This window comes from Desmodus rotundus, chromosome 1 (assembly GCF_022682495.2).
Source record: "Desmodus rotundus isolate HL8 chromosome 1, HLdesRot8A.1, whole genome shotgun sequence".
Classification (NCBI taxonomy): Eukaryota; Metazoa; Chordata; class Mammalia; order Chiroptera; family Phyllostomidae; genus Desmodus; species Desmodus rotundus.
In genome coordinates, this window is record NC_071387.1 from 27,517,453 (window position 1) to 27,542,766 (window position 25,314).

At 40.7% G+C, this 25,314-nt stretch overlaps 1 long non-coding RNA gene across 1 annotated transcript in view; it reads left to right on the plus strand.

Annotated features, from left to right (window-relative positions):
- LOC123479712 (uncharacterized) overlaps nt 1-17,736 on the plus strand; it is a 33,934-nt gene extending 16,198 nt beyond the window's left edge. The window contains exon 2 of the long non-coding RNA XR_006655423.2: nt 15,837-17,736. This is a non-coding gene — a long non-coding RNA (uncharacterized lncRNA). The remainder of the gene's footprint in view (nt 1-15,836) is intronic.
- The last annotated feature ends 7,578 nt before the right edge of the window (nt 17,737-25,314 follow it).

Sequence of the window (25,314 nt, forward strand, 5' to 3'; positions counted from 1 at the left end):
TTTTTTCCCTGAAAGTTTGGGCCAAAAACATGGGTGTGCATTATACATGGCAAAATACAGTAATTCTATTAGTTTCCAGTTTTCAAACCCATTGCTTATGTTACATTTGAAACTGTAGTAAATGTTCCTTATAATTGTCTTGATACCTCAGCCCTACCATCCACCCTTTCTTCCATGAACTCTATTAACTTTTTAAAACTTTTAGTTCAAATTGTTGGACATTACTTATTGATCAGTGTGTTGAAACCTGCAAAATTATGGATATCCGGGCCCATGTAGTAGTTGTTCATAATTCTGGTATCTGTAGGAACTCAGACTTACAATGATGGTGATGCTTAGACAGCCCCCTCTCACTGGTTTCCTAGGAAAACCTCTAGAAATGGGAAAAAGAAGCTTAAACTTGAGGACCTTATCTTTGCCTTGAAGTCCAGACTCATGTTTAGTCTGGGCAATGACAGCGTACCACTAGACTGTCCAGACATGTTCAGAGCAGTGACCCTGGTCCTTCAGGACTTTGGCCCTGGATCCCATGCAGCGTGCTGCAATGTGTAGAAACACTGTGTGTCCAAAGACGAACATCTCCTGAAGCCCAACCATTGTGTGTATGTGTGTGTGTGTGTCTACAACCTGGAGGTAGCCTCCAAGACTTCAAGTGAAAGTGATAACCCAGGCTTGAATTTGCTGTGTTTCACACATGAATCTTGTTCACTGCCTACTCCATATCTAAACCTCCTTGAGAAATTAGAAAAAGAAGACCAAATTAAACACAAAGCAAATAGGTAAACATTGGAGCAGAAATCAGCCAAACAGAAGAGACAATAGAGAAAATTATCAAAGCCTAATTTGTCCTTTGAAAGTATAATAAAATTGATGGACTTCTATCATGATTGATAAAGAGAAAAAGTGGGAATTACAACATTAGGAATGAAAGGAGTATCACTGTAGATCATACAGACATTAAAAGAATAATAAAGGGATATTAATGGAAATTTTATGCCAATAAGTTAAACAAATTAGATATTTTCAAATTCTTTTAAAACAACTTACTAAAGCTAAAACAAGATGGAATAGAAAATCCGAACAGCCCTATTGTCTATTTAACATTTTGAATTTGTGATAAAAGAAAAAAACCTTCCTGTGAGGAAAACTGTAGATCCAGATGGTCTCTGGTCAATACTATGAACCATTTAAAGAAGGAATAAGGTGAATGTTTAACAAATTAAAAAAATAGAGAAGGAGGAACATTTCCTAATTCATTTTATGGGGCAAGCATTTCCAGATACCAAAACCTGAGAAAAACATTTCAAAAAAAGAAAATTGCTGATCAATATTTTGTGTAATGATAGATACTGCAATAGAGTAAATATTTGTGTTCCTCCAAAATTCATACATCGAAATCTTAAAACCCAAATGTGATGGAGACGTTAGCAGTTTACATCTTGAAGACAGCCCTCACAGGACACTGAGTTTGCTGGTGCCTTGATCTTGGACTTATGAGCCACCAGAACTGTGAGAAATAAATGTTTGTTGTTTAAAGTTACCCAGTCTTGTTTTTTTCTCACTTTTTAAATTTTATTTTTTTATTTAAAAAATTTTATTTATTTATTTTTATTCAGTTACAGTTGTCTGCATTTTCTCCCCTTCCCTCCACCTCACCCCAGCCAGTCCCACCTTCCTCCCCCACCTCTACCCTCCCCCTTGATTTTGTCCTTGTGTCCTTTATAGTAGCTCCTATAGACTCCTCTCCCCACTATCCCCTCCCCCCTCCCCTGTGGCTATTGTTAAAATGTTCTTAATTTCAATGTCTCTGGTTATATTTTGTTTGCTTTTTTCTTTTGTTGATTATGTTCCAGTTAAAGGTGAGATCATATGGTATTTGTCCCTTATTTTTAAATATATTTTATTGATTATGCTATTACAGTTGTCCCAATTTCTCCTCCTTTGCCCCCCTCTGCCTGGTACCCACATTCCCTCCAGCAGTCCCCCACTTAGTTCATGTCCATGGGTCATACATATGAGTTATTTGGCTTCTGCATTTCCTACACTATTCTTGACCTCCCCCTGTCTGTTTTGTACCTACCAATTATGCTTCCTAATCCCTGCGCCTTTTCCCCATTCTCCCCCTTCCCCCTCCCAACTGATAGCCCTCCAAATGATCTCCGTATCTATGATTCTGTTCCTGTTCTGGTTGTTTACGTAGTTTTTATTTTAGATTCAGTTGTTAATAGTTGTAAATTTGTTGCTATTTTTAATGCTCATAATTTTGATCTTCTTTTTCTTAAATAAGTCCCTTTAACATTTCATGTAATAATGGCTTGGTGATGATGAACTCCTTTAGCTTTACCTTGTTTGGGAAGCACTTTATCTGCCCTTCCATTCTAAATGATAGCTTGGCTGCATAGAATAATCTAGGTTGTAGGTCCTTGCTTTTCATCACTTTGAATATTTCTTGCCAGTCCCTTTTAGCCTGCAAAGTTTCTTTTGAGAAGTCAGCTGACAGTCTTATGGGAGTTCCTTGGTAAGTAACTCTGCTTTTAAGATTCTTTACCTTTAATCTTTGGCATTTTAATTATAATGTGTCTTCGTGTGGTCCACTTTGTTTCCAACTTGTTTGGGAGTCTCTGTGCTTCCTGGAGTTGTATGTCTATTTCCTTCACCAAATTAAGGAAGTTTTCTGTATTATTTTTTCAAATAAGTTTTCAATTTCTTATTCTTCCTCTTCTGGCATCCTTGTAATTCAGATGTTGCTATGTTTGGAGATATCCCAGAGTCTCCTTATATTATCCTCATTTTTTTGAATTATTTTTTCTTGCTGTTCCACTTGAATGCTTTTTTCTTCCTTATGTTCCAAATTTTTGATTTGAATCTCAGCTTCATCCCCTCAACTGTTGATTCCCTGTAGATTTTTCTTTATTTCACTTAGTGTAGCCTTCATGTTTGCCTGGGTCTTTTTCATGCAGTTGCCGTCCTCATGAGTTCTTTGAGCATCCTGATCACCAGTGTTTTGAACTCTGCATCTGATAGATTGGTTATCTCCATTTACTTTAGTTCTTTCTCTGGAGTTTTGTTTCTGTTCTTTCATTTGGACCATATTTCTTTGTCTCCTCAATTTAGCCTCCCTGTGTTTGTTTCTGTGTATTAGGTAGAACTGCTTTGACTCCCTTTCTTCATAGTGTGGCCTATTGTAGAAAAAGTACCTGTAAATTGTGTAGGGCAGAGCCTTAGGTAATTGCTAGGGTAGGGCAATCCACTTCACCACTTTGTGGCTCTGTGTGGGGGGCTCGGAGAGTAGACAGTGCCACTGCCTGACTTCTGGAGGTTTGCCTGGCACTTGCACTGTTTCCAGTCACTTTACTTTCTCCCTATATGCGACTGGTGACTTTCCAGCTGTTGACCTGGTGCTTAATCCCAGAGAGGGTGGGTCTGCGTAAGTTCTAAGACCATGCAGGCCCTTTAAGAGGAGTCTCCTGAAAACCCAACACTTTCTTCTGCAGCCCCAACCGCCTCTGGTTTTTATAGCCAGAGGTTATGGGAATTTATCTTCCTGCTGCTGGAATCCTGGGTTGTGTGATTTGGCCTGTGGCTGGGATCCCTCGCTCCTGAGGTCTCCCTCTCAATTTTTATCCACCACATGTGAATGTGGGACTGCCCATTCCGCAGCCTCTCCACGCCACACTGCATCTCCATGCCTCTCTGCCTGTCTCCATGTTTCTGCCCCTCTTACCCATCTGGGTGAATGTGGCATCTTTAAATCCTTGGTTGTCAGACTTCCATACAGCTCATTTTTCTGATGGTTCTGGGTAATACTTGTTTTGAGGTCTAGTTGTAACTTTTTCTGTAGTTGTGTGAGGAAGCAAAAGCATCTTTACCAATGCGTCCATCTTGACTGGAAGTCTAAAGTTACCCCTTGTTATGTTGCTGTCATAGCAACACAAACTGACCAAGACAAATAAAAATCCTTAAAATGTTAGCATGTTAAATCCAGCAATATGTAAAAAGGTTAATACATCATGGACAAGTGGGTTTATTCCAGGAATACAATTTTTTTAATCCAAATATTGATATATTTCACATATTAACATGATAAAGGAGAAAAAAAACAACCCTCTCAATAAATACAGAAGAAGCATTTCACAAAATTCAGTAATTCTTGACTCAGTAAATGAGGAATAGAAAGAAATTTCTTTAACCTGATGAAGAGCATCTATAAAACACCTATAGTAGCATCATATTTAATATTGAAATATAGAAAGCATTTCCCATGATTGAGAACAAAGTATGGATGACCTCTCTTACTCTTCTATTTGATATTGCCCTGGAGCTCCTAGCCATAGCAATGAGGCAAGAATAAGAAGTAAAAGCTATAATGCTTGGAAAGGAAGAAGTAAAATCCCTTCTCTCACCTAGACATGATTCTTTACATGGAAAATTTTAAGGAAGCAAGGAAACAACTACTAGAGATTGGAAGTGAATTTAGAAAGTCCATAGGAATTTAGGAAGGCCATCGTGATTTTAGTAAGTGACGTTAGAAAGACCAGACACCACAAGGTCAATTGTATTTTTATAGATCAGCAGCAAACAATTGGGAAACACAATTAAGAATATAACTCTACAATATTATGTATATTCTATAACCACAGGAAAATTAGAATGCATAAGAGGTGGATCATAGACCCAAACAAAAGCAAAACTATAAAGCTTCTAGAAGAAAATACATGAGTTACGTGAAGATTTCCTAGACAGTGCACAAATAACACTAACCAGAAAGGAAAATGACAAATTGGAATTAAGAGCTTTTGCTCATCAAAAGTTACTATATCAAAAATGAAAAGGGAAGACAGACTGGGAGAAAATGTAATACATTTCCTACAATCAATAATAGGTGAACAAAGTGGGCAAAAGACCTGAGTATGTCATGAGGGAAGATGTGCAAATAGCCAGGAAACACATGACATTGCTCAGCACCATTAGTATTCAAGGAAAATGCAAATTAAAATGACAATGAGATCCATTTCATACCCACTAGAATGCGTAAAATGAGAAGATCGACAACACAGGCTGTGGAGAAGCTTCTGGCGGTAATATAAAATTGTACAGTCATTTGGAAAAGTTTTTACAGTTTCTTATAAAATTAATCATATATCAGTGCTGTGGCCCAGAAATTGTACTTCTGGGTATTTATTCCGAAGAAACAAAAACATACCCATGAAAGGACATGCATAAGAATGTTCACAGCAACTTTATTCAGAATGTCCACAAACATAAAAGAACCCAAATATCCATCAAAAGAAGTATAAATTATCAAATAATTAAAATAAAAATGCTACTAAAAATATTTCACACGATTATGGGGGTTTCTAGCCATTGTTTTAAACAGGAAAAATAAGGATAATAAATATTTGAAAGGTAGAGACAAAATCATTACCTAGAAAATACTTACAAAATATAAGCTAATCAAGTGACAAACTTTTAGAGCTAATTTGAATTTTTGGTAGGCTGTTTGGTTAGCATGTGTGTGTGCCCATAAACACACACATATCGTATCACATGATATTACATACCATATCATGTGATCCCCTCATACACATACTTTACATATGTCTATACACATGTAGGTACCTGCCTTTCGGTTTCACATACATTTATGAACCAACACCAATCAGCCAGAAAATATAATAAAAAACAAAATCCCTTTCACAAGTGGAGTAAAAAAATATAGAGACCTTGGAATTAATTTAGCAAGAGATTTGCAGGACTAGATGAAGAAAGGTACAAAATTCCCTGAGGGACAAGAGAAGAATAAGTGGAGAGACAGACCATATTTCTGGATGAAAAATCTCAAAATTATAAAAGTGTGAATTTCCTCCAAATTACTCTCTAAATTCTAACAAAATCCAATGACAGGTTTTGGGAATTTTCCAAAATGACTCCAAAGTTGAGGTGACATCACAAACATTTCAAGGTATGTAAGAAAAATATTTTTAAATATAATGGAGGAGGTGACTTTCCCCATAAGTTGCTAAGATAATAATGAAGCTATGAACTGGTTCAGAAATAGGCAGATCACAGGAACAGAATAAAAAATGCAGAGCAGTCGTAAGTGTGTATTGCATTACATATAATTAAGATAAATTCATTTTAAATCAGCAGGGAAAGTGTTATTAAAAAAGCATTGAATGGGGTGCTAGTCCATTTAGAAAAATCCTTTGGAACTTTCCTGCTCCGATTGCTCTTCACAATGTCAAATTCTTCTAACTTCCAATATTTTCCCCATCCTCTGCAGCTGCTTTCAATTCACTTCATTGCTTCTTTGTCCAAAATTTCTCTCATACTCTCTTTTGGATCCAGGTTTATCTCCTTCCTCCCTACCTCTCCCCTTCCTGTATCTGCTTTCCAGCTGTTGATTCTCTACCTTTCCAGTGTAAGACCTCACAAGTCTTTTTGGCTTCATGTACCTACCTACCTTGAAAAGGCCTTGTTACTGGATTGGGCAAGACAGTCTTTTTTTGTGGGGTGAGTGAATGGGGTCAATTCTCATTAGATAACTGGAGAATTTCCTTTGTGGGTTTAAAAGAGAAGAGGCTGTGGATACACAGGTGTTATTTTTGTCTCCATCAGAGTTAAACGGTTGGTCAGTAATGAAGTGGAGTGCAGTCATTATGAATAAAATCAAACGGATTGTCAGACTGCAGGGCTACTATTAAGATGGCTCAGAGGCTTCCCGAGTTGGACAAAGAGTAGGGCTAGCAGGAAGGGAATGGCTTCCTCAATATTGCTTTAACTAAAGCAATATTGGTACGATATATCGAGGGTTCACAAAAAATTTTGTTTCAGGGAAGGTTACTGCTACTGAAAAATTTGAAGGTCACTTCATATAAAAACAATTACATGATAAATATGTCCAGTAGAAAATAACTGATTTAAAAAGTAGCATAATTTATAAATTAAAATAAATAGCTACAAAAAAACAGTTAATAGTTACATCTGAGTGGTGGGAAGTGAACAACTTTATTTACTCCTTTTGCTTATCTTTAGAATACTTTATAGTGTTAATAAATTGCTGTTCCTATTTTATTCTTTTGAGGTATAATTTAGATCAGTAAATTGCACATCTGTTAAGTGTACAATTTGATCAAATTATAGAATATTTCTGTCACCCCAGTAAGTTCTCCCATGACCCTTTTCAAGTCGTCCCATGTCCCACCAGAGATAACCACTATTTTGACCTAGTTTAGATTTGTTTTTGCCTGTTCTTAAACTTCTAGTAAATGAAATCATACAGCATGTACCTTTGGGCCTGGATTATTTTGTTCAGCATAGTATTTCTGAGATTCGTTCACTTTGTGTATATTATTAGTAAGTTTCCTTTATGTTGCTAGGTAATATTTCATTTTATGACAGTATTACAATTTGTTTATCTCTTTGTCAGACATTTGGGTTATTTGCAGTTTTTGTTATTAGGAATAAAGAGGTTCTGAACAATCTTGGTGACCATATCCATTTCTCTTCGGCACATACTTAGGAGGGTTACAGCATACATGCATCTCTGATTTTTCAAAATTTTGCCAAATTTCTCTTCGAAGTGGTTGCATGAATTTACATTTTACTTAACAGTGCTTGAGAGTTGCCCATTCCCCTTTTTCCTACCACTATGGAGTAAACAAACAAGGCCAACTTCCCACTGTGGGAAGACCAAAACTAAGCCTGGGGCAGTGTGGCAGAACCAACTCTTACCCGTCCAGGGTCCACTCCAAGAGAAGCATGCCAACAACAGGTCTCTGGCTGAGCAGTTGTTGTTAGTGTCCATGAGTTTCTGGGTGGCAAGCCCAGGAGTGTAGGAGACGGAGTAAGGGGTATGGAAAGCCAGTCTCAGGAAAGGGCTACAGACATTAGACAAGAGGTCAAGTTCCCCTGGCTAACTGGTTAGTATTTCAGCTCCTTCAGGGAACCAGAGGATCTTGGATAGAGGGGACATATTCATGAACCAGCCATGTACTGAATGCTTAGATGGTTCAGGTTTTTATTTTTTTAATTGTTCAGTTATAGTTGTCCTGCCTTTTCCCCCATTGCTCACCCCTACCCTGTGCCCGTCCCCCCCACTCGCACAATCACCCCCTATTGCCCGTGCCCGTGAATCCTCTGTTTGTGTTCCTTTGCTTGCCCCTTCCTCTCCTCCCTCCCCCTCCCCTCTGGTCACTGTCAGTTTGTTCTTTGTTTCCAAGTCTCTGGTTCTGTTTTGCTCATTTTGTTTTGTTGATTAGGTTTCACTTATAGGTGAGGTCATATGGTATTTGTCTTTTGCTGCCTGGCTTATTTCACTTAGCATAATGCTCGCCAGTTCCATCTATGCTGTCATGAAGGGTAGGAGTTCGTTCTTTCTGCTGTGTGTAGTATTCCATTGTGTAAATGTACCATAGTTTTTTGATCCACTCATGTACTGGTGGGCACTTGGGCTGTTTCCAGCGCTTGGCTATTGTAAATAACACTGCTGTGAACATTGGGGTGCACAGGTTCTTTTGAATGGGTGATTCAGGATTCTTAGGGTATGGTCCCAGCAGTGGGATCACTGGATTGAAAGGCAGTTCAGATGGTTCAGGTTTCATTTGATGTTTATACCAGCATCAGGGTTGTTACCTCGTCTTTCTGGACACATGAGATAGGAAGCTCGCAGTGTGCCAATAATCTGGGCTGACTTGAACCTGCACATAGATGAACTTAAAGGCAGATAAGGCAGAGCTGATGCAGACAGGGACATCACTACCCTAAGCCCAGTGTACAGCTGAACCTAATCTTTGGCATAGTTTGTGAGTCAGTGTTCTAGGCAAGAGGCTATCTGAGTGTATGCGGGAAGCTGGATCTGTGAATGTGTGAACCAGGTAAGTGCTGCTTGCTGAGGTAAGTGGAACTGTGAACTAAGGGGTTGTTAGTGGATCCTAATGCTGACGGTGACAGTGAGGCCTGGTTTGTAGGTATAACCACCCCCACCATAAGGTTACTCACCTTTAGTCTGGTCATAGTCTGGATCCTTAGATCTTCCTGAATGATGCGGAGAGTTGTTACTGAGGACTCCGATGAGAGTTCAGCTTATCTGACTCTACTTCCAGAATACATCATGAATCTTTTTGCTTCATTCTAATTTTATTGCCATCACTTTAGCTGAGGCCGCCATGATATACAGGTGTATTCTTCAGTATATTCTAATAGCCGCTTTTGGTCTCCTTCTATCAACTTACGCCCCACTCAAAATCATTCTACAAAGCATTACTCATATGGTCATGTTATTTCTTAAAATCATGTTGAAAATTCAGGAACATATATTTGAAGGTCGATGATGTGGATGCTAGCAAATCGGCCAGTGTAGGAGTCCTAAGAGTCAGGTTCCAGTCCTGGCACAACCACTAACTGTATGACTGCAAAGTCCCCCACCCCCACCCTCCCAGGTCTCAGCATCCTCACCTGGGAATAAAAGGATCAGACCAAACCAGGAGGTCTCTGAGGGCCATTCTAGGTCTAGCGTTCTGTGATACCTTGTGGGGCTGAGTCAGAGGCTTTTCTGGAGCTCTTGCCCGGGAGGGAGAGAAGTGAGACCCTGAGGTGGTATTTCAGGCAGCTCCTGTCTGTCTGCTCCAAGACGTCTGGCATCTCCGAAGTTTTAAGACAGTACCCATCACTGAGGAGAGCTGCGTGGAAAATTTCCTCATTTCAGTGGGTGTGCTTTGAGGACTGAGGGTTCCCTGTGGTTTCACATTGCTGGTGTGGGCCCATCAAGTTCTTTGCTTACTGTGTGCTTTATCTTAGGATTGTGTGGATTCTCAGAAGCCACCCAGTCCGGGCCTGTTGGTAGAAAGTGCGTTTACATATTCAGCGGAATGCTGCTGCCGTCTTGTAGGATTCTGAGTGGTGGATGTAGACATACACGTTTGTCCAGTTATTTTTTTAGAATGTAAGTTCTCCTGGTTCTGTGCCATATAGTTCTCAAGACACAGAACTGTACCCACATGTTGGGCAGATGTCCGTTTCTTGGTTTTGTTATTACACTATAGTCATACAAGGTACAGGCACAGGGGAAACTGGGTGAAGGGTACCTGGGAACTCTCTGTTGTATCTTTGTAACTTACTGTGAATCTTTAGTTATTTCAAAAACTTTAAATTCAAGTCTTTACATGGTGGTCAGTAGGATTCTGTAGGGTTGATTCCATAATGTCTCCCACAATTGTCTGGGTTGGGGCTTTTTTTTCTCTGTAAAACAAAATGTAGACAGCCTGACAATGCAGAGACTTTTCATAATTTAACTATGAAGTCTGTTCTCATGGAATTTTCCGTTGGAGTCTCAACCCACACGTTCGGTGACCTATTGTTCATGCTGTGTTCGGGCAGCACCGAGGCCAGCCTCAGCAATAGCACCGTGTGTGCTGGTCTTTCTGGACCCTTGGGTCCACACCGGGCACCCCGTTCTCTTCTCCAATTCTGGGCTCAGTCCTCCCCTGCTCTCTGCAGACTGAGGGATGTGGAATGGCCTGGCCCCTAACCTCTGAGGAGAAAATCCCCAAGGGACCACTGGGGCACACGGATAACATGTGCCCCATGGTCATTTAGGGATTCAGTCAGTCTAGAATCCCTTCTTCTCTAGATCCGAGTGGAAGGGGTCAAGGGATGAAGGGACGAGGAAGGATTAACAGCCCCCAGAGTTGTCCGTGTCTTCATCCCCAGGACCTGTGAATACAGGAGGTTACATGGCAAGGGGGATTTAAGGTTGCAGATGGGATTCAGGTTGCTAATCAGCTGACCCTAAAGAGGGAAGTTGTCCTGGTTTGTTCTGGTAGGCCCAGTGCAATCACGGCGGTCCTTAAAAGTAGAAGCGGGAGACAGGAAGGAGAGTCAGAGAAAGAGATGTGATGGTGGTGGAAGCAGGATCAGAGAGACGCTCTGCTGCTGTCTTCGAAGACTTGTTACAGCACAGTAGACTACTGACATACAGAAAACTACTATTCTCTTCCAGTACGTAAGGTCTCAGGGTAAGGAGGAGGCCTGGCCTGGGGAATTAGAGAAGAGAGTCCTGGGGCTGGGTACAGTGGAATCCGAGGCAAGAGGCAGTGATTGGGCAGGATAAGAAGCCCAAGGTTAAGGGGGCATGGCCTCAGGGAGAAGAGCGGTGCTATGCCAGGAGGCACTGGATAAAAGAGAGGTTCAGCTCATGCAGTCCGAGAAGCAGTTTTGGGGATTTGGAGTCCAGAGGTAGCAGCATAGAGAGGTGGGGTTTGGATAGGGAAAGTGTGTGTCGGAATGGTGGGTTTGTATTAAGATGGGGAACAGAAAAAGGGAGCAGAAAGAGCACAGGGCTAGGAATCAAGAAGTCTGGATTTTAGTCATTTTTCTGGAAGTCTTTAAGCTTCCTGGGCCTCAGTTTTTCCATGTACAGGGTGGGGGAAAGTTGATTTACAGTTGTTCATATGGAAAACAATGCAATAATTAATAAACAATAATACAAGAATAAACACTGTATTTCACCTACTGAACTTGGATCTGCTTTCCCCTGACCCTGTATGTGATGAAGGTCTCCCAGCACGGAGACTGCTTTCCAGCCTGGAGGAAGTATTACAGGATGTGGTGAAGGACCTCAGTAAGCCGTTTAGGTAACCTAACTGTGATTGTAACATTTAGTTCACTGTGTCACCGAGACAGTGTCCCTGGACACCGCTCAGTGCAGTGCCTATAAATGACAGTAGAATGCGGCTTCCCCCTTAGTAGCACTTGTGAGTGTCACCGATTGCCTCAGCATAGAAACTATGACCGTAACACACACAAGTCTCCCTGCGATCGAAATATTTTGCATTTACAGACTTGAATGTACACGATGCCTTTCACGGGACAAGCTCAAAGTCTTCACAAACTGCCATCCCTGCTTCGGTTTGGGGGTGGACAGGGAATCGCCATTTTGAAGTTGGCCAGACAGAGAAGCATCGGACTGTGATTCCCCTAATCTCTCTTAATTCTTAAACGTTAAGTATTCCAGAATCCTGAAATACTGAATTTAGCAAAAATGTCTTTGCATTCTGTTTGATTTTGTACACTTTTTAGCTTCTCACAAACCTTTCACTGACAGAGCATTGTAGCATCTGCCAGTGATAGGGCAACCAGAGGGTTTGGCAGCTTGTGGGTGGGAGTTTCAGGGTTTGGGGACTTGGCGGTAGTTAGATTGGGCTGTTGGTGTGGGAGGATGGAGCTGTGTATTGATGATGGTCTTGGCTTTTCCTAAATCACAATTGCATCATATGAGATAGCTGAATTTATGTGGAGCTTTACAAAAGCCTCCTGGGAAAAGGGCAAAACTGGTTTTAGTGCGTAAGAAATTTATTTATGGCAATTATGGTACCAAACTGAAACTGGAGACTGTTGAGAATCTGGACTGTTTTGTGGTGGAGGAAAAAAAAAAACTATTTTACTTTTGTTAAGTAGGAATCATAGAGTAGAATTGCTTTGTAGTGCAGTGCTTTTTGAAAGTCTTCTTGTCCTTTCCATAGGGCAGCAGGTAGGGTATTCTTGTTATACTAATTCCATTAAGGGTGGCTTCTGGGAAGAAATTTGAGAGAAATAGAAGAATACGGGTGCATGGAAGGCAAATGGCTAGCTCCCCGGGAGGTGGTTTGAGGATGTCAAGTATGGTTGGCCAGGTTTCTGATGACTCATCTCCTCAGCAAAGCCCCATGACTGGCTCTCCTGGAAACACAGGGTCACGGCTTTCTGTGGCACCAAGATGACTCAGAGAGAAGGAGCCGTAGGTCCCCCGGCAGGTTTATCTGCTGTGCATAAATGTGGCTTATGTCTGTGAAAGTTAATTTTATTTTTTAACTTTCTAGGGCCCTGATGTCTAGTGGTAGAATGGCATGGAAGGGAAGTTGTGTTGAAAGATTTTTTTAAAACAAGATCAGAATACCTGAGTATACCTCAGTCATCGCTGCATGTCGTCCTCTAAAATGGGTTACTTTGGGGAAGATTCTGGTAAGAGTTCTTCCAATATAGTGCAGTATAATGTAATCTATCTTTTGACAGTTGGGATAAACACTCTAACTTTTTTTCTGGTCACTTCTTTTAACTAAACTGCAGAATCTACTTTTCTCTTTAATTGCATCTTAAGTAAATATCAAAACATCCTGGTCATTTTTGATGAGTAAAGCTCAGTTCAGTGCTGTTTAAAACTTCAGTATCATGTACAATTTAACTCTTCCTCTAATCTGTTACTTTAAGGGACCTAAAAAGTGAGTTGGAAGGGGGAGGATTTGAAAGAGGGCGGGAAGGGGTGGAGAGAAAGAGACACTGACTGAGATATCTTCTCCCCTTCTCTCTGCCTGTGGATCATCTGGGATAGTCTTACACCTTTGACCACCTGCTGGTTGTGGGCAGGTGGTCTCCCCCAGGTCCCTCTGGTTCTATCTGCTTTTAGCAGCGTCTGCTGATAAAATGCTCTCTCTCTGAGGGTTTCTTCTTCAGCCAACCTGACCCACTGTCAGTGAGGACTTTTCTTAGAGAGAGGCAGCCCTAGGTGGTCCATGGCTCCAACCTCCTTTCGAGTGGAGTGTTACCTCGTTTGTCCTGGCTGTCTGGATAGCCCTTCTTGTCTCTTTGTCCCTCCTCTGTTGTACAGTCTGCTCTGGGGACGGTTGGGAACTACTAGGTTTTCTTCTATACCTTCTGTCATAACACGGAGGTGGAGGGTCTCACACCCTTTTTTCCCCGGGATCACTACCATTTACTTCCTTTGTGTGCTGTGGCTGGGCAACTCCAGTAAGTCCCCGGGGAGAAGTAGGCGTAAGTCTCTGTGTTCAAGTGCACACACCCATCTTCAGACCAAGCTCTCCTCCCACTCTCTCACCAGGCTCCACTCTGCTTCACTCATGGCACAGTGAGATGCCACTTGTCTCTCTCTCTTGTGGCTACTCTCAGCTCTTCGAGGAGTTCTCTGGGGAGCAGTGCACCCCCCCCCCCCCCGCCTCAAACAAACTTGGCTTTGTAGGGTGGGGCAAAGAAAATGTCATCACTATAAACACTTCTCTCCACAAGGCTGGGGACTTCGATGACTCTCCTGCCCAGCCTCTTACGTGGACTGGGGAGAGGTGTGAGGGTTGGGTTGATGGCTCTCAATCATAGGGTTGGTTCTATCTACTAGTAAGCCTTGAGGGGAGGTGTCTGTCCTTTGAGATATGGAGACAGTTCCGGTAGCTTTCATTTAAAGACCCCAGTGCCAGTTCTGGAGCCACAGGAAAAGTTCAGCTCAACGTCCTGGCTTACTACTCTCTGGGTTTTATACGTGACTGTGTTCTGTCAGTGGCCTCTCAGCATTACGGGATGGTGAGGCAGTTTGTGTGCGGGTGTATTTTGGTTTTGTGTCTGCCAATTTATGTTTCTAGAAAGTTCATAGAAAATAAGTAATGGTCTATAAAAAAATAGAACAAACTGACAGTGACCAGAGGGGTGGGGGGAGGAGGATAATGGGGGAAAGAAGGGGCAGGGTCAAGTCAAGGAACAAGTATAAAGGAGCCATGGACAGAGACAACGGGGGAGGAGGATTGAGTGTGGGAGGTGGGGGGTGGGTAGGGCTGGGGAGCGTGATGGGGGAAATATGGTGACAACTGTAATGGAACAACAGTAAAAAAGAAAAAACAATTACAAAAAATAGTAAGGCTCTCTTTACTTCAGTACTGACTTGTGGTTTCCCAGAAAATGTTTCTCTGCTAGATGCTTTATACCTACATTGTTTATCATAATAGGGGTTCATTCTGTTAAGTCATGATCTTCAAGATGTGCCCCCATGTCGAAAGCCAGGGAAGGCAATAGAGTGCATGTTGGAATCAAATCAGCTTGGCTAGAGTCAGCTGCTGTGTGCGACTGACTGAGCAAGTTAATGTTTTCCTCGTAGGCAGAATAAACACACTACTAAGGATTATAAGGGTTCTGAGGACACAATGGAATAATGCATGTAAAATATTTAACGTGATGCTTGGATCATAGGAAGTACATAATAAGTTTAGCTACTGTTACTATCTTTATGGTATAGTAATGCCCTATTATCTATAGGATTATATGATTTCATTACGATTTGAATAAAACCACATCATATTGGGCAGGGGAGGCCAAGACTGGGAATTCTAGCAATAAGGAGGTTTAGTATATATGATGTTAGTGGGAAAGGGAATCAAGTTCAGGAGAACAGACAGCAGAGATTAGGGTCTCCATCTAAAAGACTGGGAGGTATGAGATCAGATATTAAGGTCAGTGAGTGTGGGTAACTAAAATTAGGCCTAGCACAACAAGGATAAAGCTAGCAGATTTGAAAACTGAAGTCATCTCAGTGGGTGGGCTACCTTTGACTGTAGATTGGAACAAACCAGGACCCCTGACAGCAGTGCTGCTTGGCGCGTGAGAGGAGGTAATTCCCTAAGACCTTTGTCCTTTTGCCAGAGGGATCCTTAAATATTTTTCCCTTGTGATCAGCAGGTGTCACTTCCTCTGTTACTTTCTTTTCTGTTAACGCGGGATTAAGTAGAACTGAGCACTTTTAAAAAAATTATTGCTAATTGGATAGACAAAAAAAAAAATGCTATGCAAATTTTTACTTTTTGATCCTAAGTGGGATTGAAACCCCATATATGTTAGCTGTCTGCACTTCTCTTTTTGTGAATTATCTACTCATACTATTTGCAATTTGTTCATTGAAACTTTGGTGTTTTTCTTATCAAACTGTGCATGCGCTTGATATATTAAATTTTTGTCAGTCATGTTTGCTGTTAAGTTTTTTTCCACTTGTATTTACCTTTTAATTTTTGATTTTACATTTTTAGGGTATATGGAATCAACAAAATGAAAAGGCAACCTATGGAATGGGAGAAAATATTTGCAAGCCAAATGTCTAATAAGAGGTTGATATCTAAAAGATACAAGGAACTCTTGCAACTCAGCATCAAAAGGAAACAAATAACCTGATTCAAAAACGTGTTAAGGTCTTGAGTAGACACTTTTCCAAAGAAGACATAACAACGGCCAATGGGTATCTGAAAACATGCTCATCCGGGAAACACGAGTCAAAGTTACAATGAGCTATCACTTCAGATCTGCTAGGGTTGGTTGTTTTCAAAAAGCCAAAACTTACGAGTATTGGCAAGGATGTGGAGTAGGGGGAACGCTTGTCCACTGCTGGTGGGATTGTAAATTGGTGCAGCCACTATGGAAAACAGTATGGAGTTTGCTCAAAAAAAATTGAAAACAGAACTGCCACACGATCCGACAGTTCCACCTCTGGCCGTGTAACCAAGGGAAACAGAGTCGGAAGCTGGAAGGGTCTCTGCACTGGCGTGTGCACTGCAGCACTCCACGGCAGCTGGCGCGGGGAGGCAGCCTGAATGTTGCCTACTACTGAGTGCATAAAGGAGATGTCAATGGAATGGAATCTTTTTCAGCTTTAAGAAAGAGGGGAATCCTGTCAATTGCAACAATATGGATGAACCCGGAGGTATTATGCTAAGTGAAATAAGCCAGACACAGAAAGACAAATATTTCATGATTTCAATTATATGTGAATCTAAAGCAACAAACACAAAAAGCTGATTTCATACAGAGAGTAGGGTGGTGGTTACCAGAGGCTGAGGTGTGGGGAGTAAGGGGAGATAAAAAAGCAAAGCAAAGAAAGCAGAATGGTGGTTGCCAGGGGATGGGGAGAGGGGGCTGGGGAGGCTACTGTTTTGTGAGTGCAGAGTTTTTCAGAATGAAGAGTTCTGGGGATGGATGATGGTAACGATTGTGCGACGGTGTGAATGAACTTAATACCACTGAACTGTACACTTAAAAATGGTTAAGATGCATTTTATATTATGTATATTTTACCACAATAAAAAATTGAAAAAAGAAAGTAATAGGAAAAAATATGTTGAAACATAAGAAAATAAAAAATAAAATAAGAGCTAGAAATTGCAGAGATTAAACAGATAACAGTAAGATAGTATGGTGGACAGCAGTTTGGTGGTTCCTCAAAAGTTAAACATGGACTTACCATATGATCCAGGAGTTCCACTCCTAGATAAATACTAGAAATAATTAAAAACAGGGACTTAAAAGGGCATGTGTACACAGTGTTCACAGCAGCATTCCTCACAGTAACTAGCAGTGTAGCCAACCCGGGTGTCCATCCGCAGATGAATCGATGAACGAAAGGTGACATGCACATAGAGTGGGCAGTGCTACTCAGCCACAAAATGCAATTCTGACACATGCTGCGACAACACGGGTGACCCTGGAAAACATGCTAAGTGAAATGAGCCAGACACAAAAGGACAAATAATGATTCCATAAATGTGAGGTAAATTCACAGAAACAAAAAGTAGAATAGAGGTTACCAGTGTCAGGGGAGAGGAGAAAGGGAAGTTACTGCTGTTTATTGGGTAGAGTTTCTGTTTGGTATGATGAAAAAGTTCTGGAAATAGAGATGAACATACAGCATTGTGAATATACTTAATTCTACTGAATTGTACACTTAAAAATGCTTAAAATTGTCAGTTTTAAGTTATGTATATTTTGCCACAATAAATTTTTTTAAAAGAGTATTTACTTGACTTTTAAGATGACTTACATGACTTTTTTCCAATGTAACTTTTTACATATAATTCTTTATATTTTCTTCTAGGCATTATAAAAGTCAATTTTTGTATGTAACTGTTATCCAATTAAAATTTATTTATGAAATATTGATACACATTTATCATGGGATCATTTGTTGTATATTCTCTTCTCTACTGATAGTGATCTTTTTTTTTTAAAGATTTTATTTATCTATTTTTAGACAGGGAAAGGGTGGGAGAAAGAGAGAGAAACTTGAATGTGTGGTTGCTTCTGGCGTGCCCCCAGCTGGGGACCTGGCCTGCAATCCAGGCATGTGCCCTGATGGGGAATCGAACCGGCGACCCTTTGGTTTGCAGGTCGGCGCTCAATCCACTGAGCCACAACAACCAGGGCTTAGTGATCTTTCTTTATCACATATTAAATTTATGTGTAATACTCCCAGATTATGTATAAATTCTATTATTGATTTAAAGTCTATCAAAGGGATTTTATTTTATTTTTATTGTTTGCCTCATAGTGCTTTGGGGTATGGGAATGTGGACCCTGAACTTCTGGATGTATACTTATTACCTAAGGTCCCTCTTTTGGGTATCATATCTGTCCCATGTTAATATAAACTCAATGTTTTTAGAATGTAATTTTCAAGTGATGCTGTAGCTCATTCATAGCATCGTTCATAGCACTTACAAATACTAGTCTTTCCAAATAACGGCCAAATCTCAACACCGCTGGTGTGGACAAGAAACAATGCATGTCCCGTTCAGTTGCATTAGCCAGGAGAGGTGAATTGAAGGAACCCTGCTTCTGTACTATTTGTGGAGCTGCTGGTTGTTACTATATCATATTTATCCTTATAAGTAGTAACACTTATCCTTCCAACTGAGCTGGTGGCTGTTAATTCAGCAAATTCAATTTTCCAAGTGAGAAAACTTGTCCTTGCCTCAAACTCATGAATATAATGCCTGGTGGCAGGTATAATTCTTCCATTATCGGCCTCATTCATCACACACCAAGGCAAGGGGCCAGAACTGTGCGACTGAACGTGGCAAAGACTGGTAAAGAGTCTGCTTGCTTAGTTTCACGAACGGGTTTTATTTTTTCACTTTAATAATGGTATGTCTGTCTACATATAGGACTCTATTTAAAGGGTATATATTCTCTCTTTTTTTTTTAGATTTTATTTATTTTTAGAGGGAGGGAAGGAAGGGAGAAAGAGAGGGAGAGACACATCAGTGTGTGAGGGAAACATCCATCTGTTGCCTCTCGCACACACGCCCTAACCAGGGACCAGACCTGCACTCAGGCATATATAACCTGACTGGGAATCAAACTGGCAACCTTTCACTTTGCAGGGTGACGCCCAACCAACTGAGCCATGCTGGTCAGGCCTGGAGGGTATATATTTTCAATATGAAGCTGCTTCAGATCTTTTTTAGAATTCTTTAATTAGAAATTTTCTCTGGATATTATTTATGAAGTGACCTCGTCTGTTTGAGTATGCTGGTCTCTGGGCAAAGGTTCTGCTTGTCCCATGGTTCTGTATCTGAGTTGTGTAACTGTTAGGTCATGTGCGAGGGGGAGGTGGTGGTGTTCAGGCTCATAGAGGAGGACTCTAGGACGGTGATGTCTAGCCCTTTCTTCCCCCATTTGGATTCTTGTTCTCTTGTATGTAAGGGATCCAGAGGTACTAGTTAACTCTCTTGCTCCTGAGTAGAGCATCAAAAGTTAGGTGATTGCTCCTTAAGTTTTTGAGCCTCCTTAGGTTTCTGGTATGGTGTACAGTAAATTTTTTGGACTTGACCAATTGATCAAATCATTCTACCTCCTCTTTCATTCTACTGAAAGAAGCGGAGTACCAGACAGAAGCGGGAATACCATTCCCAGTGTGTTGGAAATCCGGCTAAGAATTGATTCATGCATTCTGTGGAGGAAAGATATTTTGTCGGAGTCAGTGCCTGCAGATTTGGTGAGATTATAGGAAAAACAACCAAAGGTTTCTGTGAAAAGCAGGCAGATTTTTAGGGAGTTCAGGAATCAATTGGTAATTGAGATAGAGCAGTTTGAATGTTCAGGGGTTAAGGAGAAATCACATCTTTCTGGAGCTGTGGCTATTTTTTTTTTTTTGAATTGATGGAGAAAACAGGCTTTTAGCCTATCTATACCTTATATATCAGAGTTGTCTTTTGTAGGCTCAGGACAGGATGGAGGAAACAGCCTGTTGTACAGCCTAATGGCTTGGGATGAGCAGGAGTGTCCAAGCAACCCAGGAAGAATGGTTCCTAGCCCTTGAGATGTGATCGTGATTGGGCTCCTAAGCCCTGGTAAAGAAATGGCCAGAAGGGAGGGCAAGCAAGTAATAAGAGGGTTGGAGGCAGCTGAAGCATCACTCCTTAAGTTCAAATCTTCAGTTTTACATGATTTAGTAAAGGAGATGTTTTTCTCCCCCTTCTTTAAGGGCTTGGTGCTCAGCACTGGAAGAGTGATCAGTTGAAGCTGAAAGGACCAGGCCTTAATAGTGTCAAATGCCAAAGGAGAAGCAGTAGAGATGGGAACCCAGGGTTCGAGACTGGAGAATTAAGAGTTCAAAGTAGTAAGCATTCCAGTATTTGAAGAAGGACAGCCAAATAGCATAATAAGCCAGGTCAGGGTGAATGGGCAGGCACAGGGTAATAGCAATAAGAGGCAGAACTTTGGGAGATAGGACTCTTGTTCAAGATTTTAATTTTTAGAAGAACAGAGTAGTTATGTAGTAAATAACATAATTCCAAAGATTCCTCTACTAGATCATTAGAAATAAAATTTGGTCTCTAGATGTCTTAAGTTTCAAAAGTATAGTTTAAAAGCTAAAATTACAGTATCACAATATATTTGTGAATATTCTTGCAAAAATTTCTCAGATTGTAAGTACATATGGATTATACAGTTAAGATACAAGATGTATCTATCTGAATATCTATCATCTATCTATATCTGTAATACAAAATTAGCTTGATTCCCTTCCTGATTGTGTCCTTTTTATTTTTGGCTTGCTATTCGCAGGGAGTGACTCAGAAACGGAAGTGAAAAATCATTTTACAGTTTGACTAGAGAATTTTTTCTGTTGGGGTGGTTGTAACTCTTACATAATATGAATACAAACCTCTGAGTGTTTGTTAGCTGTCTGGTGCTACGTTTCTGTGTAAAATAACAATGCCAGCCCCTAACTTCCATGCTTCTCTAATTATATGTAGACTTGTTTAAGATCATCAAGTGCAGTGATTCACCATTCCAAGGTGCTCTGCAAAAGGCCACATTGTTATAAGACCATTGTTCCCTACTGAATATATTTATTTTGAGCTTTGGTTAATTTTTTATTTTTAACATACACTCCAGATCTTTATCTGTACTTATTATGTAAGAAATAATAAGTACTTGAATGTAGTGATCTACTTTTGAAAATTTACTTCTTATAAAAACAAAAGGCTAGTGTATCTTAAATGTCCATTTAGATTTATTATTATCAGCAACATAATTATTATCATCATCTGTCAATATCAGTTACTAACCATTTAGTTGGAAGATTATTGTAAGTTCCAAGAGCATTTACAAATAGTTTATGTGAAAAACCAGAGTCCTTAGAAAAAAGAGAAAAATGAATAATGGTCAAAATTATAAGCAGTTGCTTATTTTTAAATGGGATGGCTGCCAAGTTTTGTTTGTAGGTAGTGTGTTTGAATTTAAACCTGTTTTATTGGTGGATTGGTAAACACTGTTATGTATGGGGTGTATGGACCCAGTTTTGCTCCCGCAAACCCATTCAAGGGTTGAAACTGTTTAACCCTGTGAACAGAGTATTTGAATGTGAGTCTATTGGTAAAAATGTATCAGGTCTCAACACAGAGCATTCCACCAGAGTTGGCAGAGAGTAATTCTTTTTCTGTTGTTTCCACCTATACCAAGGAAAACCTGAAGATATATTTATTTACTGATGTGTTCCCTCACCCCCAAAAGATATGTTGAAATCTGACTTTGGGTGGTAGGCACACAATGCAATATACAGATCTCATATCATAGACATGTGCACTTGAAACATATGTAATCTTATTAATGTCACCTGAATAAATTTTAAAAAATCTTTATCCCAGTTACCTGTGAATATGACCTTATTTGAAAATGAGGTCTTTGCAGGTGTAATCAATTTAAGATGAAGTCGTATTGGATTAGGATGGGCGACTGGTCCAGTGACTGGTGTCCTTACAAGAAGAAGGAAATTTGGATACAGAGTCAACCATGTGACGATGGAGGCAGAGGTGGGGGTGGAGCGCCTGTGAGCCTTGCAATGCCAAGGAGTGCCAGCAGCCACCAAACACTAAGAGGAGGCAAGCAAATTGTCTTCCCCGGAGCCTTCAGAGGAAGCACAACCCTGCTGACACCCTGATTCGGACTTCTGTTCTCCAGACCCATGAAGCAAGAAATTTCTGTTTTAAGCTGTGCAGGTTTGTGGTGGTTTGGTATGGTAGCCCTAGGTAAATAACACCTTCTACATAAACAAAATTTGACTATTAGGAATTCCTCATATGTCTATATGCTCCACAATTACTCTGAGAAAGAGTTTATTGCAAAAACCAAACTTGATTTGTGTTATGGACTGAATGCTTGTGTTTCCATAAAGCTCATGTTGAAATTATAACCTCCAATGTAATGGTATTAGGAGGGGGGGCCTTCAGGAGACAGGTTATGAGGATGGAGCCCTTATGCATGGGATTAATGCCCTTATCTAGGGCCCCCAGAGAGCTCTCTTGCCCTCTTTCTTCCATGTGAAGGTACAGGAGAAGATGGCAATCTATGAACCAGGAAGCCAGCCCCACCAGCCATTGAGTCTGCTAGCTCACCTGTATGTTGGACAGCCTCCAGAACTGCGAGAAATAAATGTTTGTTGTGCTAGCCATCCAGTGTCTGATATTTTTGTTATAGCAGCCCAAACAGACGAAGGCAGGTTGCTTAAATTTTACATGTGGTTTAGTTTGCCACCTTAAAACACAATTGTGGTGATAATATTTTAAAAAGGATTTTTTTTTGGAGGAAGGGAAGGAGAAGAGAGAGGGAGAGAAACATCGATGTGAAAAAGAGACATTGATTGGTTGTCTCTTGCATGCACCCCAACTAGGGAGCAGTCCTGCCACCCAGGCATGTGCCCTGCCTGGGGATTGTACTGGCGACCTTTCACTTTGCGGGATGATGCCCATCCGACTCACACCAGCCAGGCCGTGGTGATAATATTTAGATGACTATATTGTTAGTGCTTTTAAACTGTAAATCCTTTAGTTCATTATGAATTTAAGATATGTGAAGATTGTAGTCCTACAATTTGTAAAATTACTGTGACAAGACATAAATATATGAAAAATACTGAAGACCTGTACATGTGAAACCTTGTCTTCAGTAGAGAAAGAACACATACTACATAAAGATTGGATATAGTTAAGTTTTTAAAAGAAGATCCTTGTGTTTACTACTATTACATTTTTTCAACTGGAACGTTGCTAAACTATTAATTTCCAAAGCAGCAGGAGTCCATTGTAGCTTTAGGGTTCCCCCTCCCTCCAAAATGGACTAAGAATCTAAGGACCTTAATGAGTTCATGAAGACCAGTCATCTTTCTAAATACCTCACAGAGAAAGAAAGAACGAATTGGAAAATTTTATCAGTCTCCTGTTGGGTTCCATTTCGCATCTGTTGTGTCCTTTGTCCACAAGTCAGTGGTAACCACAGCCCCTCAAGGTCTGATGTGTCCTTTTCCATCCCTGCGACGATGCACTTTCTGGTCAATAACCCAGGTCAGCAGCGTTGTGTTTCACGCTTGGACCGTAGTTCTTTAGTTCATACGTGCCAGTTAAGAGCACTGGCTTTCAAGTCTGACAGTCCTGTGTTTGAGTTCCAGATCTGCGCTTGCTAGCTGTAAGTGGCCTTGGAAAATGATCTTAAGCTCACTAGGCCTCTATTTTCAGAACTGTAAAGTTGGTATTCTCTTGTTATCTTCCTCATAGACTAGTTGTAAGGATCAAATGAGAGATGCATCTTGACTATAAATACTTAGGAAAATGCCTGGCACATGGCAACATTTATAATGGTGACACAGTGACTCAGTAACCAAGGGTTATATCTACATTTTTATGAAGAGATTTAGTGATGTCAGAAAATACTTGCGATATAATTTTAAGAGCAGAGGAATAAAATTATATATGTAAAACATGCTTTTTAACATGACAAGGAGGCTAATGGTCACCAAACATTCCATTTTATCTCCTTGACATTTCCATTCTTCCCACCTGCAATTATGTAACCAGTTACAGACTATAGGCTGTAAGCATAAAAGAGCTGGTGCAAGACCCTCCAGCTGCTGCATCATCTCCTAAGATGACTGAAGGGGTCATGAATTCCAGCTGTAGCTGCAGGATGGTGGGGTTTTCAAGTCAGCCTGGCTTCTTGATGGACTAAAGCCCCTGCTGACACATGATGGACAGGTAGCATGAGTGAGAATAAGCCTTGAGTTAGGCCACTGAGATTTAGGGATTAATTTGCTACCACAGCATAATCAGGCCCACCCTGCACAAGAGTCTAATCTTTATTAAAATATGTACAAAAAGGCTTCAAGACAACTCACCAAAGTTGTAAGTGGTTATTATTAGGTAGTGTGATTATGGGTGTTTTTAATTTTTGTGAGGGTCTCCACCCGCAGGGCCCCCCGGCCACCATGGATAAGAATAAGTTTACCAAGACATGATCTGCTTGGGGAGGAAAGGTGGCCAATCTCTCAAAGGAGAAGGGCCAAGAGCCTTTTCCTCAATGAGCTTTTATTGGGTTCAATTTGCATAGGAATACAGGGTGTATATGTAAAGCTCATCAATCATTGTCAGGCAGAAATGATCAAATAATAGATAACTTTCAAAGAACTATGAGGGCTTATTCTGAGTCAGGGTCATTTAACTAAAGGACCATAAAACTTTGGGGAGCAAACTCATTTTGTGCCAGGACCCTTATCATTTAAGTTGAGGGTATTAGCAAAGCAGGTTTCACAGGATTTTATGCATTCTCTCTTAGGCCTGATTGCCCCAGGGAACCTGCCCTTTCCAGCACAGGGCTGCACTCACCTCTGGCATTGTTTCAGGCTTAAGTCGGGTAGGAGAAGTAAGGCAGCCAAGAGATTAGGAGACTTCTTGCAGACAGAATGAGGACTCAGACTATGTCAAAGCTGAGGGGCAAGAGTCCATCACCCCCTTTTTCTGTAGCTCCCCAAGTCTTTCCCTGATGGCCCCTTCGTGATTCTGCCTGTCTTAGGTCGTCCCTCCTTTGAGGAATCTTACCCATCATTGGCTAGCTAGTCATCCATCTGGGGCCAAGCAGGGTGAGGTGAAAGGGGTCAGAGGTGGTGCCCCTATAAGGACGATAAGCTTTGTCTCCTTAGTGGCTTATGGTCCCAAGGTCTTTTTACTCAGCCTTAGCCACGAGGGGTTACAGTTTCTGAAACCAGGCAGGGTGGTTCCCAACAAATTTTCTTTAGATTTTTTTCTGTATAAAAAATTTTTTTTAAGGGAGGTAGTGATGTGTTTAGTTCATTTAAAAAACTTTTTTGATCAAAACTGGTTAAGTTAGAATCATTGACTTTTAAAGGATACGCTTTAGCTATTTAGAGATAATTAATGTGAGTTATTTTGCTCTCTAGCACTG